The following is a 14,805-nucleotide window of genomic DNA, read 5'->3' as shown; positions in this document are numbered from 1 at the left end:
GGGTTTTCCTTTCTGCAGGTATAATATCCCTCGAGTATTTAAGGCCAGATGCCCTTCCTGCACTACAGAAGCAGAGCTTTCAACTCTGAAATGGTCAGCTGTCCTGTAAATAGCACTGCAAACATTACAGCAGAGTTATCTCCAAGCAGATTTTCTTTCTTGGTTACCTAAAGATAAATCTGACCATGAGCACGTTTAGAGATGAGTATAACATCAGAATTTCCTACGCATGTACAAACGAAGTGCTGGAGCTAGGTGGCTCACTACCGCCTGTGTGCATTTGCATGAGTTCCTGGGAAGTATTTGGTCTAGTGAGTGTGTGAAATAACTCCCAGCAGGAAACTGTCCAGGTGTGATATGGTCTAAGCAGACCTACTTGAGAAGAGTTGCCTTGAAGCACTGGTTTCCTGTTCTTAGATGGCAATTTTAGCTTTTAAAGAGTGATAAAATTCTATTGACAGCAAGCTTGAAAAGTAAGTTGTCAGCTCTAATACCTTTCACAAGCTCTAGTACCGTTACAAACATTAACAAATTCTACTTTTGTAAAAACGTGGTAAAACTCTTCTGAATTGACTGTGGTCCATATGCATTTGCAGGTATCATTTTTAAAAATAACAGTTTTGTGGCTTATATTTTGCATCTATCAGTGCATGCCAAAGAGAAGAATCAATGCTGGAGCTTTCCTCATGACACTTCTTGCAGGTGCCGGAGGGGCAGGTGCCAGAACTGCCTCCCCTCTCCGTGCACTGATGACCTGTCTTCCCTCTTGCACGAAGCCTCTATCAGACAAGTAACGTGTCAATGTGCCGGCTCTAGCATACCCAGAATAACAGAGGCACCATCAGGAGGAAGCACTGTTCCATCCTACTGAAGGAAAAAATCATTTGCAGCCCCTAATCCCATGATGCCTATTGCTATGTTTTAATTTCTCAAATCTTCCTGTGCCCCCAGGAGATGCCAATAACTCCCTGACTTGACCCATGTTCATCTGCCACAAGTGCCTGACAGCACCACGTGGCTCTCCTGGCATCTCCTGGCTCACGGACACAAGTGTGCTGTATCCCTCCATCATGCTGCCTGCGTGTGCCTAATACTGACAGTGCTGTGCTGTCAGCAGCAGAACTTGTGCTAGACGTGAGTGAGACTTTTAAGGTGGTAATTCCTCAGGGCTGGCGGGTGGAAGGATTAGGGAGTCTGTCGGGGAGTGAAATGTAGAGCTGCACTTGAAATTCTGCTGACCAGGTAGATGTTATTGAAAAGAGATTTATATGGCTGTTGGGGGGAGGAAAGGAAGAAGGGGGAAAAAGATGGGTGTTTTGTATGTGGCTTTGCTTGTTTGGGAGCAAAAAGGAGAAGCAGAGGCAGCGCAGGCAGGCTGACTGCTGTGGCCCTGGTGCAAGGGGCAGGCAGGAGCAGAGGGGCGAGGAGCAGCAAGCCAGGGGAGCCAGGCTGGCTGCTCCCCCCAGAGGGGTGCAAGCAGGGTCAGTCCTTCTCCCTGCTCACACTTTGCCCTGGGCCCTGCTGCAACGGAGGCAGCAGCACCAGTCGCTTGCTGCAGTGCGAGTACTCATTGCTGCCTCAGCTTTGTGACATGGAGGGCACCCCTCAAAGCATGCTTCTCTCTTGATATATATTTATATGTACGTATATACACACACATACCAAGCTCAGAGCTGCAAAAGATTAAGAGCTTTGTTTGATTCCAGAGACCTGAGCATAAAATAAATGGCTGTTTTTTCTCTGTTTAGAATGGAAAAGGAAGCTCTTTCCAAGATCTGAATGGATCGGAGAAGTGCAGTTGCAGGCAGTTCTGTAGGGCGTTACCAGGGATTGCTCAAGGCCTGGAAGCACAGTTGGTGTTCACCCAAATTAGTTGACCGCTGTCTAAAACATGGCATCTCTTGGGGGCTGTAGTGAACATGCTTGCATGGAGCCTGGCTCCGAGCTGTTACGTGTTAGCTGGTGGTCGTGCAGTGGCCCACAGGAGTTGCTCTCTTTCTCTTGGTACAGCAGCTGGAGGGGAGGAAAAGAACAGTGATACAGACATATAGTATCAGAAGGGCTGTGAAGGAAAACACACTAGGAGGTTTCAGTGAGTGAAGGGAGGAAGGCAAGTGACTTAATCCTGTATGTGTTCTGTGCAGTGGGAAGGGAGAAAAACAATCAGTGACCTGACTGCTGTCTCTAAAGTCTTTCCTGCTCTGTGGGTTTAGGGAACAGATTTCTTTTTTTTTTTTTTTTTTAATGTAAGGGCTGTATCCAAATGAAGGTAGCCGGAGAGTCTTCCCCAAAGCATGCAGCATGTTGCTCAGAGACAGCAGGTACAGAAATCTCCTGATGAGTCCCACAGAGCAGGGCTGGTGCAGGTCGTGGCTGCGGGTGGGGATGCAGCACAGACATGCTGTTGTGTCTGGGCTGAGGACAGATGAAAGACCTTAAATTCCCATTCTTTGCTTTCCTCTTACCAGTTTATGTGCATTCTCTCAAAGATGCAAGTTCCTTTTGTTCAGCATATGTTCTGTGCAGACTTGTTCAGAAAGCAAGTTGGAGTTTATTCTGTTTGCAGCAATGGATGGAAACCATTTCTAATTCTGAAATCTCAATTCAGCTGTCGCCAAAAGTGCCACGCTACCCAATAATGTAAACTCTCATTTCAGTGCCGTCAAATAATTCTGTATTCAGATTAACCACAGACCTCAAGAAAATCAATAATGCAATTCTGCTTGAAACAAAGCATGGCTTCTTTTCAACAGAACCTACTTGTTTCCAGTGTATTCCGATTCAGCAAATCTTTTAATGTGCAATCAGTCTGCTTGATAACAGATTTATTTTTACTCTGTGGGAGCAGATAGCTCAGCACTCTCATACTGGGGTATAGCATTTTCATATGCGAGTCCTTCTGGTCAAGGATGTGTTAGGATGTTTTTTTCCCTTCCCACAATGTGGGGGAAGGATATGTTCCAAAAGGTTTGAAATAGAGGTGAACTCCTCATTATCAGTTTGGGTGGGTTGAGTGCAGCTTTGCTTTGGCTTTAGGGGAGGTGCGGTGTAGCATCCATGTGAACAGGTGGAGCTAGGAGCCTCTCCTACTGGGTTTCAGAATCTTTCTGAAGTTTAAGGATTAAATTGGAGACTTTGTATTCCTTTTTAATTTTTTTTTTTTTTTTTCTGGAGTATCAATCTTTCACCTTTAAAACAGGCAGTTAATTCCTCACCCACAGAAGTTGATCACAGTGGTGATGCATTGATGACCAAGGTGTGTAGCACTGATGTCCAGCTGTGTCCTTCCTAGGCTTGCCTTCCTTTGTGTAGGTGATGAAGAACTGCAGAAGGAGCTTCTATGTTCAGGTCTGAGATGTGCTGAGAGAAACAGCAAGTTTCTGTTCCCTCAGTTTGGGTCTGGAGCTGTGGTTGCTTGTCCCTGAAAAATCAGATATAGATCAGCTTTAGAAGGTGAGGAGTCAGAAAGGAGATACTGCTCAAGTGCTGTATTCAGAGTGTTATTATTTTTACTGTGACCATAGTAGCTAGTACTTACATGAAAGCAGTACCCTGCTTTTGTTGTATTTGTATCCTCATGCTTGGGTGTCATTGTGGCTTGGCTCATTTGGGCTTCTGCAGCTTTCTTGTGACAACCACAAGCTTTTATCTAGTTTGTGAAGGCTTTAGCAGAAGTTCTAGTAGTACTGGAATTGGGCTGTGAGTACTGTTTTTGTTGGTAAGTGGTTGTCGGAATCTAAGTTTTAGCTCCTTGGGGACATAAATGACTTGTCCAAGGTTGCTTGTGAGGTGTGTAGGAGTATCTGTCACACATTTAGGTATTTGGATCAATCTCTTCCTCATTTTGTCTCATTTCTTTTTCTGTCAGTGAAAATAGAACCGAATCCTTTCGATCCAAGCCAATTAAGAAATCCAATTAGCACTACAACTTGCAGGGCACTATTATCATGTTGACTTTTAATCACACTACTATGCATGCGTTTCTTTTCTGAGCCCTGACTGTTATGGAATAATTAACTGGAACGTGCTGAGGCAGAACACATTTTTAAAAAGGTGTATTTATTAGACACTTAGGCAATGTATTAAGAAAAATAAAACAGCTATCCAGACTGAAAAAATGAGCTTAATATCAACTTTGCAGCAGGCTTCCATGAGTGGAACAGGCTGCCCTGTGCAAGGAAATGCGTGTTGAATAATAGAGGCTGCTGGAGGACTCCAAGCTGAACCTCCCTGCTCTAAGAGCTGACCAAAACTTCTGCTGTCTCTGAAGGCTTGTGTAATTGCATTTCATGGCTGAGTCTTAGTTATGAAATGTTTTCTTCTTAATTAAAGCATCAGCCCTCTAGTAAACACCATTTTAATTTGGTTTGTAATTATGGAGAGAACTAATGCTATGCATTGTTTAGCACTTATTATTCTCCAGGACACCAGGAGAATAATAAAGAGCTGTACAGACTGTCAGATCTTTTTGCTATCCCCTCCAAATCTTGTTCCTACATATGGGTTTTATCCATACTGTAGTTCTTGCTCATGAAGTCTATTAACCCTGCTATGATAAAGACAGACAACCAAGAATTTTTGTCAAAAAAAATCTTTCTATAAAATAGGAATTGGAAGAAATATAATGTTTTTGATAATATAGGTCTGGAAAAGTCCTTCCTTGTGATATGGATGTGTTTGCCTTGCAAATATGGGAAGTGCAAGGGATGACAGCACACCGTTTCTTGCCGTGCTGCACCCATACTGGTATCCAGGGGAATGCACTGCCACATTTGGCAAACCTAACGAGAAGGGAACCAGCTTCATGTGATGGAGGAATTTATTTTTAAACCTTTTAAGTCACATGTTTTGTTCCACAACGGTTCCTTTCTGGTAAAGATAGTGGTGTTTATTCACTTAAAGAATTCACTTCAGAGAATAGAATGAATAACTTGCATCAACAGGAAGTTGAAATGTTTGCTTGAGGCTTCTGGACTCCTTGGCCAGAATTGGGGGCTAGCAGTGTCTCATGCTCGTCTGAAGTCTGTCAGCGGGGCAGAAGGACACAAAGCCACATCTGCTCCAAGAGAACTCATTTCTCTGTCCAGGCTGTTTAGATTTAGCCACAAAGTGTTAGCTTTTTCTTTTAAGTTCATGCCTTTTATAGATCTAGCTACCTAAATGTTGAGTGGCAGCTGAGAAAATCTTGTTGCTCTGTGAAACTTGTTGACTTCTTAATTACAGCTTTTTCTTGACTTTCTTATTTGTATTGTCTTTAACAATGAAGTGGTGCCTTTCTAATACAAAACTCTCCTCCAGGCTTTGGTTCCAGATGATGAAAAGCTGATGGATTTTTTTTTTTTTGTTAAGAGTTAGCTGAAAGTGCTCCAGTTTTCTGAAAATACTGTTTTTGTGATAAGGTTATAGGAATTTTGTAACCTTTTCTCTGTTTTATTTGATTCAATTAGTGAACTACTACAATGATATTTAATTAAGTCATAAGTCAAGGTCTTTCCATTTGATGTTATTACAAGACCTTAAAGTCAAAGCATCTAGATAAATTCAGTAAAAGACAGAAAGCAGGTTCTGCACTTCTTAAATTGTGAATTATGAGAGCATATTTGAGAGATTTACATAGGTTTTGGCCTTCAAATTAGATGTGGAGAATGATAAATACACAGTTGACTCCAACTTGTGCTGAATGATTAATGTTCTGTTCCCATACCACTGAATCAAACTGTCTTATGAAATAGAGTGCAAGAACATTTCAGAAAGCATCTATGATCTTTTTACAGTATTTATGAGCCTAAATAGCAAATGGGATCATGCAAGGTAACCAGGCAGCTGTTGAGTTAGCAGCAGGTTGGTTGTTGACCCCAGTGGTTTTGAGGTCATAGTGGCTGGCACACCATGGGTCACGCTGATCAAGTAGAAACACTGACAAGCTGAAATATCTATACTGGTGCATGAAAATGCAGAAATGTGGTTATAGTGCTGTAAAAACAGAGTTTAAAGTCTATGCAGAGCATGGATTCAGAAACCTCAACCATCCCCTTGGGTCTGTATCCAGGTGCTGTGGTGTGGTACTTTCCTTTCTTCTGGGGAGGCAGATTTGGGAAGCAAAGCTGTCTGACTTCTTCACGTTATCATGAGCATCTCTGCCAGAACATCGAAGTCTTCCCTGTTTTACCATTTTGCAGAATAGAACTATAAAAACTGATAAATATACTTTGTAGTTATTAGGCCACCTTTCAAAAAAAAAAAGTCTTACCTGTGCTTGGTCTGTCCCTGTGGGACTTGCAGATGAATGCCCTGTGGCTGCTGGTTACAATACTGCTGCAAGTGGACTGCTCAGTGCTCTCTAGGTGCTTAAGCTTCTTGACGATAATTTAGGATTATGAATTCAGGTAAGACTGCCTGTGCAGTTTGAGACAGCAAGACGTTCATGGTGTGTCATCTGCTTCTCTCTAGCTAACTCAACCTCTAAAATACAGTCTCCAGTCATCTCTCAGTCTCCATTCTTGGAAGTGGTCAAAACCTGACAGTAAGCTACTCTGAGCAGCCTGCTGTGCTTAGCCCTGCTCTGAGCAGTGCCTGCCAGCCTCAGCTGTTTTGGCAGTGTCAGCAAGACCAAAACAAACCAAGTCTCAGTCTTCCACAAGAAGATTGAGGTGGTGAAGTTGCAAAATGGAATATTTAATAGAACTGGGGTCTTTTAAAGTGGATACTGTATTTATCATGGAATAAGTTAGGCTTTCCTGGCTTATTCGAATGAAATGAGATGACTTAAGGAACATTCCAGCAGGGATAAAGAGAGCTTACAGGCTGTATTACACTGTGTGCTGCATATAACAGGGAATGAGACCTGCCCTCTGTGTAACTCTGGTTTCCACTGGGCATGTAGTAGAGACAGGCTTTAATTGGCCTTGTAGGTGATAAATTAGATGTTGGTTCTGTCATTACCAGCTAACTGCTGGATTTACCATCTGTGAAATAAGTTGGTCTTACTCCAGTTGTCACTGTCCAGGGGAGTTGTTCTCTCCCTGCTTCTACGGCTGGATAAAATACATGCTCATGCTGATAATGTCAGCAAAGAGATCACGTGGAAATATCTGGGCTTGTGTTTTGCTAGGCCTTTCAGCAAGGCTCTTCAACAAGACGTACCAGTGTCAGCATGGTAGATTTGTGCTCAATGCCATAAACCTCATAAAGTCAGACTTAAGCTGAAGTGTACGTGTGGTTTATGGTCCCCTCAGCTCTTGAATGAGATCAGCAAAATTGAAGTAATTCTGTATTTGAATAGCAGAACTGCTACCTTGAAGGTGAAATTGTATGTTACAGCTCCTTTCTGGAAAGAAAAAATTTTGTGATCGAGGGGCAGGTGGATGGCCATCTCTGAGAGGACAGGCAAATTAGTCCTCCAATTGTGAGTTGCCAAATTTTTGAGGCCAGTCAAAGAGTTGTGTCCTTCGGTGATCACTTGGAGCCCTAGCAGAAGTTTCCTTCTCAGCATCAAGTTTCAAGAGCCTACGCACACAGCAGCTACTTAGGAATGCTCTAAAGAGTGCAGCTCATCAAGGTTCCCTTCCCCAGCCAACACGGTAATTAAAACTGCAATTGTTAATATAGTGCAGAGTTTCAAATGCATACAGAATTTTCTGACTTAAATCCAGTCACGTTCAGTTAGTCTTTGTCTTGCCCTGCTGTCGTGAATGGGTTTGCAGGAACCAAGTTTTTTCTATGACAAAGTGACGCGCTTGGTGGACAAGGGAAAGGCTGTGGATGTGGTTTACCTTGACTTCAGTAAGGCTTTTGACACCATTCCCCACAGCATTCTCCTCAAGAAACTGGCTGCTCTTGGCTTGGACTGGTGCACGCTTCATTGGGTTAGAAACTGGCTGGGTAGCCGGGCCCAAAGAGTCGTGGTGAATGGAGTTAAATCCAGTTGGAGGCCAGTCACTAGTGGCGTCCCCCAGGGCTCGGTGCTGGGGCCGGTCCTCTTTAATATCTTCATCGATGATCTGGATGAGGGGATCGAGTGCACCCTCAGTAAGATTGCAGACGACACCAAGCTAGGTGCGTGTGTCGATCTGCTCGAGGGTAGGAAGGCTCTGCAGGAGGATCTGGATAGGCTGCACCGATGGGCTGAGGTCAACTGCATGAAGTTTAACAAGGCCAAGTGCCGGGTCCTGCACCTGGGGTGCAACAACCCCAAGCAGAACTACAGGCTGGGAGAGGAATGGTTGGAGAGCTGCCAGGCAGAGAAGGACCTGGGAGTGATGGTGGACAGTCGGCTGAATATGAGCCAGCAGTGTGCTCAGGTGGCCAAGAAGGCCAACAGCATCCTGGCTTGTATCAGAAACACTGTGACCAGCAGGGCTAGGGAGGTGATCGTCCCCCTGTACTCGGCTCTGGTGAGGCCGCACCTCGAGTACTGTGTTCAGTTTTGGGCCCCTCGCTACAAGAAGGACATCAAGGTGCTTGAGCGGGTCCAGAGAAGGGCGACGAAGCTGGTGAGGGGCCTGGAGAACAAGTCCTACGAGGAGCGGCTGAAGGAGCTGGGCTTGTTCAGCCTGGAGAAAAGGAGGCTCAGGGGAGACCTTATTGCTCTCTACAGATACCTCAAAGGAGGCTGTAGTGAGGTGGGGGTTGGTCTGTTCTCCCATGTGCCTGGTGACAGGACGAGGGGGAATGGGCTTAAGTTGTGCCAGGGGAGTTTTAGGTTGGATGTTAGGAAGAACTTCTTTACTGAGAGGGTTGTGAGACATTGGAACAGGCTGCCCAGGGAAGTGTTTGAGTCACCATCCCTGGAAGTCTTTAAAAGATGTTTAGATGCAGAGCTTAGGGATATGGTTTAGTGGAGGACTGGTTAGTGTTAGGCCAGAGGTTGGACTCGATGATCTTGGAGGTCTCTTCCAACCTAGAAATTCTGTGATTCTGTGAAGTCTTGTTCCCACCTGTGCCAAGTCCATTAGCCCTCCTCTGTGACCTGCTTTCAGTTCAGTCTTCCCACCCTGACACTTTGGTGGTGGTTTTCAGCTACTCCAAGAGGATAGGAGCAGGTCTTTGCCTCCTCTTTGTGTATTACAGACAGCATTGTCTGTCCCTCATAATCGGTACGTAGTTATGGTTCCAGCTTTGGGGGACCTTGGTGCAACCTCTTTGACACCACTCCTCATTTGTGGTGCTGTTCTGCCCCACAGAGGCATGGCATATTGCTCCAGAAGTGCTCTCAGCTCTGTTCTCTGTGCCCACCGCTTGCTTTGCAGTATTTCCCGCATCTGCAGTGACTGGCATCAGTTCTCAGAAGTTCCTGTTGTCAGCAGCATGTATCTTGTACTTCATCCTCTAGAACCCCCCAGGGGCTGTGAAACCCACTGGGGCATGCATGGCCAGCGCTGTGCTGTGCTGGCCAGGCGTGGCTGCGTGCCCAGTGCCAGCGTCCCTAGCACAGTGTGGGTGCCCTGTGACACCGGGCTGCATGGAGATGCTATTGGGGTTGGATCTCACCTTCACCTGCAAGGGAATGATCATTTGGACTCTGAGATGTGTGCCCAGCCCGTTAGGATGGGTTACTGGTGGAAAGCAGCATGGGACACTTCTGCGCTGCTGATGGGCTGAGCCCATCGCTTGGGACAGAGGGAGCAGCCCAACTGGTTAGGAAGGGTTTATACTGGTATTTTCCCTCAGTTCCTTGTTTGTGAGATCGCTTTCTGCATGAACTCACATCTAGCACGAAAATGTACATAACATCTTTTCTGCCACTTCTAATGCTGACAGACTTAAGAGCCTGCAAAAATGGGATAGAAAGTTAAAAACTGGGGCCTAGGTCAAGTTAGGGCATCCTGTGAATTGGTGCAAGGTCTGTCGCTGGTTCTTAAGTGTTATTTTGGGTACAGGTGGGGCTGAGACTCCCCAGAGCAAGCTCAGCACCGGGTACAGAAGTTCACAGCCAGATGCAGGGAAATGGGGCTGTCTGAGGCATGTGTCCGCTCCCTGCTGTGTTTGGGTGTCAACAGACAGCGTGGTTCCCCTGGGACTGCTCCAGACACATCCTTTGGTTCTGCCTGGCCAGCCACAGTGCAGGGCAGCTCCTGGTGCACAGAGATGGAGGGCAGCAATGGGTGGCTTTAGGGTAGTTAGCTGGTCAGTTCAGCAGTTGGATTTCTGCACAGGCCCAGCTGCACTGCCAAAGGCACTGGGTTTATTTTGTTTGGAAGATTCCCCGTCCCCCCTCTGCCATGTCATGGGCAAATTAGTCCTTTGGAGAATCGTTTTAGAACGGGGGCTGTGTGACAAGAACATATGATGTGAAATGCGTGGTACTTCTGTTTTCTGTTAATTAGAAACTTGAGATCTCCTCTTACTAATAAAGCTTCAGGTTTCTGTTCTTTGAAGCAGACAATTTTCCAATCAGATGTAATTACGGAGAAAAGCTCTTCGGCTGGATCCATTAACTTCCCCTCCCATTTTTTCACCTCTCCTTTTCTTCACATCTTGGCTGGGAGACAGCAAAAGATATGGCAAGCCTCCCATAATTACCTGAATGGCAGACATTTAATAGCTTTATAATGCGTCTGAGTGAAGGCTGTTAAATCTGCTACGCTGGGCTTCCCAGCTACAGCTATTTTATTCTCTCCCTACATAGGACTTTAAAATTCTCCGTGCAAAAGGAAAAGTATTGCTTTTCAAATACGCGTTAATTAATTGTGCATTTATACTGATGCTGAAATGCCACTTAGTTACAGACTGCCTACTTCTGTCAATTAGAGTGTTGCTTTCTGTGGCGCAGTGAGAAATCATGGATCTCCAATTCCTTCCCTGGAGCTCGTCACTCCACAGACATTAGCACCATTGTCTGGTTGTAGCCTGCTTTATTTTATGATGTTCTCGATTGTAACTCAAGAGTCCAGAATTAACTTCCTGGTTTTAAGGGCTGGTGTAAAGCCAGTTTTATTTATTTATTTTCTTAGGCTAGTTAAAAAATAACAGAGAGAGCTTGTGATAAGACCTGGAATGAGAAATGCAGACATTGTTGTGAACAGCGCTTACAAATGACTCGAGAATTATACTGGGCCACTTCTCTGAGAAGCACAGTGCAGAGAAGTCTTCTGGTGTGTCACTGAGCAAATCCTGGTGGCGTGACATCTGTGCATCTAAGGCATGGCTTTTCAAGGCCTTTAGACTTGTAGCAGCACAAAATATTGTTGTAAAGGGACTTAAAATACCTCTGCACACCCACAGAGTGCATAGCTGTTGTAGGGAAGGGCCCGGCTTACTGTGAAATGGGCTTCAAATTCCTATGGCTGAGGTATTAGTATGTTTTAAAATCACCAACTTAGAGGTATGCGTTTAATTTTACAGCATGCTGCTAAAGTTGCAGTGTAAGTGGGGTGCTGAAAACTGCAGGACGATGGAATAGGTGGCTCTGAGCATCCAGGCCTCTGGCAGAGGGCAGCTCTGACTTGCTTTAGGAAACTGAACGTCATTAGACCTTTCTTAAAGTCATAACTTGACCTGTTCAGATGTACTTCTTTATTGGGGATACCCAAAAATACGTGTGAGTTGAGGAGCAACTGCATGAGAGTTGTGTTCTTCTGTCCCAAAGGCAACTTCTTCTGTTTTGAATGCGATACTGACCTTCTGCATTGAAGTGGGAGTAACTGTTTGAATAACAGAGGTTTGGAGACAGGCAGTTCCCTATTGGTATGAACCAAGTGACCAGGTTGTAGATACCATTGTAACGTTGCTGAGAATGTGCAGTTGGATTATCTTTATAAGTAAATTTAAACACCTCCTGATGTGTGTTCACTCCCTTTCTTATACTCTCATTTAATAAAAAACAAAGGACAGAAACCTTGCTGATGTGCCTAACAAGAACACTTTGTTTTTTCAAATTTCGTCTGGTTCAAATCCATTGTCTTAAACTCTGCAGGCGGGACTGGTTGGTACGCTTGATACAAGGACGACAGCTCTCTTAAACACTACCATCATGGTACAAAACGCCCAGCTTGCTGGAAATGGGAAACCTCCCTCAGCCTGCGTGCGTGCGCCTTGTGCTGCCTCAGGGTGCTTCTACCCTGCATGTGCTTCCAAGGAGGAGAAGCAAACCACTGCAGACATACCACGTTTGTGTTTTAGGATAACCTTTTTCCTTTGCTGAAGTGACTGCTGCCTCAGTCATCTAAAATGAGCTGAGCTTGCTCACCACTCTCTGGGAGATGTGTTGGTACAGCTCTTGGCACAAGCTTGTCCTTAGAGCTGAAGGAATCATTATTGCTAATCCACTTAGCGTGTGCTTGCCTGTATTGTACCAGAACTCACTCCAAAAGTCTTCTAAAGAGAAAACAGAATTTGCAAATTCTCTTTATTTCGCTCCAACGAGTAGCTTCCCAATGAAGTTAAAGCCTTCTATTGTTCAGAGAAGGATTTGTGGGTTTTGCATGAGCTCAACACAGCACTCAGCCCTGAGATAAAAGTATAATACTACTTTCTCCTGTAGTGTTTATTCCCCTTTCAGCAGTCTCCAGTGTTGGTGGTTCTGTGGGTTTGTGTTTTTCGTTTTTGTTTTTCCCCATAATTGTCTTGTTTCGTTGTTGTTTTTGTTTTGTTTTGTTTTCCCCTGACTTCAGAGAGTCAGAATGACTTCGTAGGCAGCTGAGGAAAAGCCAAGGACCTTAAGAAATGCCCTGTAACCCTTAGCCAGCTCCGACCTGCCTGTCTCGCTCAAGAGTTGTGAGCAACTGCAATCTTTGTTCAGTGGGATGGCAAAGTTACCCCTTGAAATGAGATCCTGCAGGGACAGCCACGTGCTGACCTTTGTTTTGTCGCTGTCTGTCCCCCAGTAACACACACGGGGCAATGACAGCTTTTGTTGTGTAACTGTGGGTTTAAACCAGGAGTGCCTGGCACTTGGTTGTGCTCCTACCTCTGGAATGATTGGGATGTGGATAAACGCTTTGCATCTCTCCCGATTTTTGAAAGCTGTGGTTTCACTGCAGCTGTAGTAGGTGATCTCCCTATTTTTAACTTTCCTTCATCTGACTTTGAAAGGCGTTTTTTCCTCAAGGCTGGCTCAGTAAATTGACACACTTCTCCTAACAAAGGCAGGCATCTCGAGGGTTAGAAGAATAATCGACACGGGTTTGGCTGGCACACATGGCATGGGTAAACTGGCTTTTTTTCTGATGCTTCTCTTTGCTTTTCAGTCTTGATTGATTATTCAATTTTCACTGGTTCCTCCTGCCCTTAGTCTCACCCCCACCCTGCATATTGTTCTTCTCTGTTTTGAAGCTGTGCAGAGGATTAGAGTTCCCTGGCAGCCAAGGAATGGCGAAGCTTTCAGATTGGTGGTTTTGAAGGGCTGAAGGAACAAAAGAGTAGACCTCAGTGCACAAGTCACTCCAAGCAGAATCGAAGTTAAGAGTGAACAAAATGAGGGCAGGGTCGTGTGTAAACCCGACCAATTTCAGTTATGGGGTTCAGGTGAGACAGTGGGAGGAGGGCAGCGTGCTGCACTCAGGGGTCCTCACCGCTGCTCCTGGCTGCTTTCCCACGGGGCTCTGGGCAAAGTTCTCTTGCTGTCTCTGTCTCCCTGCTAGGATTTTCTCTGTAAAGTATGCCAAAGCTAAAGGTGGAAGCTCTGTAATAGTGGCAATTATCTCCTGGTTGACATTAAAATAAGATGAATTTCTAACTGAAGCTTTAGCCCACTTTTTTTCTTTTGCCCCTATTAATGTATTTCTTGTGTTGTGTGGACACTCATCTCTTAGCCATTTGCTAAGTTTTTATGCTCTGTGTAGTTAAAGCCCATTTAGGCAACATCACCTACAAACTGTCACCTGTAAGAGGAAAAAATATCCATGGATTTACTGCAGAGGGGAAGTTCTTGGGAATTATTTCCATTTAATTATAGCTGGGAAATGGGGACCTTTGTGTCAATTTGCTTCTTGTGAAGTAATCCTAAAAGAACACCGAATTGCAGTGCCTGTACAGAGTACAGCCAGTGGATGCTTTCCTAGTTAACAGAGGCTGAGGCAGACTTTGTGGCTTGATTTACAAGCAGAAATGAAATCAAACCCAGCATTTTTGCATTTTTCCTTTAATGCTGAGAAAGGAGGCAGAGAGCTTGAGCTGATCTCTAAGAACATTTGCTGTGAGAGGGAATTCTCTCTGTCGGTGACTTTGAGGCAGGGCTGAGTCGCTGCTGTACTTACAGGCTTTGAAAACTCCAATAAAACTCCAGAGCTCCAAAGCTCCAGTATTTGAGCCTGGATCTGACAATACGCAGACAAAGGTGCGTGTCTTGCAGCTTCGTGTCCCTGCTCTCTTCTCTTTGCTGATTTCTGTAAGTACTGAATGTATGTGGGGTTGGCAGATAGGGCCCTGGGGAAGCTCTCTAAGACACCCCTAGGTGTTGCAGCCTGGGTGTGTTGATACCCAAGTGGGTTTCCCCATGCAGAAACGTGTGCCACCAGGTGCTGCCTTGTTCTGGGCTGGTTCCTGGATGGCTACCACCATGTTCAGGATACCGAGTCCTCCACGCCGTGTGTAACGGCAGCTGGCTCCAGGCGAACCTGCCAGCAGAGGGTTCCCCCAGTTCCCGGGGAGCAGGGGTGACCGCGCGGTGTGGGTCAGCGGCACAGCGTGCCAGGGGGCTGCAGCAGCCGAGCTCAGTGCCTGCTGCTGGGCCTCACCTCTCCTGCCTTCTGTGCCACCAGTCCTGGCTGGAAAGCAGAAAGTGGGAGGAGAAATGAATGAAATGAGAACGTGTGGCTTCTTAATGAATTGGATCCAAGATAACTAATTGGCTAATTACAGGGACTT

The 14,805-nt window shown here is 45.3% G+C and overlaps 1 protein-coding gene across 12 annotated transcripts in view; it reads left to right on the top strand.

Annotated features, from left to right (window-relative positions):
• KCNIP1 (potassium voltage-gated channel interacting protein 1) overlaps positions 1-14,805 on the top strand; it is a 370,449-nt gene that overhangs the window by 292,715 nt on the left and 62,929 nt on the right. The window contains exon 1 of one of the 12 annotated variants that reach the window (XM_038186498.2): positions 1,221-1,242. The exons of the other annotated variants lie outside the window; for them this stretch is intronic. The gene's annotated coding sequence lies outside the window, so the exon portion shown is untranslated. Of the gene's footprint in view, positions 1-1,220; positions 1,243-14,805 lie in introns of those variants that run through there. 12 annotated transcript variants of the gene reach the window in all.

This window comes from Anas platyrhynchos, chromosome 14 (genome assembly GCF_047663525.1).
Source record: "Anas platyrhynchos isolate ZD024472 breed Pekin duck chromosome 14, IASCAAS_PekinDuck_T2T, whole genome shotgun sequence".
Classification (NCBI taxonomy): domain Eukaryota; kingdom Metazoa; phylum Chordata; class Aves; order Anseriformes; family Anatidae; genus Anas; species Anas platyrhynchos.
The sequence above is the reverse complement of the archived record's forward strand: the minus strand, read 5'-3'. Positions and strand labels throughout refer to the sequence as shown.